Genomic DNA, 310 nt, shown 5'->3' with positions numbered 1-310 from the left:
ATAAAGAAACATTAGAAACATTAAGAACATTGAAAACACTAAGAAATAGCATTGAAGCTAGGCAGTGGTGGCGCATGCCTTTAATCCCAGCACTTGGAAGGCAGAGGCAGGCGGATTTCTGAGTTTGAGGCCAGCCTGGTCTACAGAGTGAGTTCCAGGTCAGCCTAGGCTACACAGAGAAACCCTGTCTTAAAAAAAAAAGAAAGAAAGAAAAGAGAAGAGAAGAGAAGAGAAGAGAAGAGAAGAGAAGAGAAGAGAAGAGAAGAGAAGAGAAGAGAAGAGAAGAGAAGAGAAGAGAAAGGGAGGGAGA

The sequence above is a fragment of the Mus caroli genome, chromosome 5 (assembly GCF_900094665.2).
Source record: "Mus caroli chromosome 5, CAROLI_EIJ_v1.1, whole genome shotgun sequence".
Classification (NCBI taxonomy): Eukaryota; Metazoa; Chordata; class Mammalia; order Rodentia; family Muridae; genus Mus; species Mus caroli.
Note: the sequence above shows the minus strand (reverse complement) of the source record.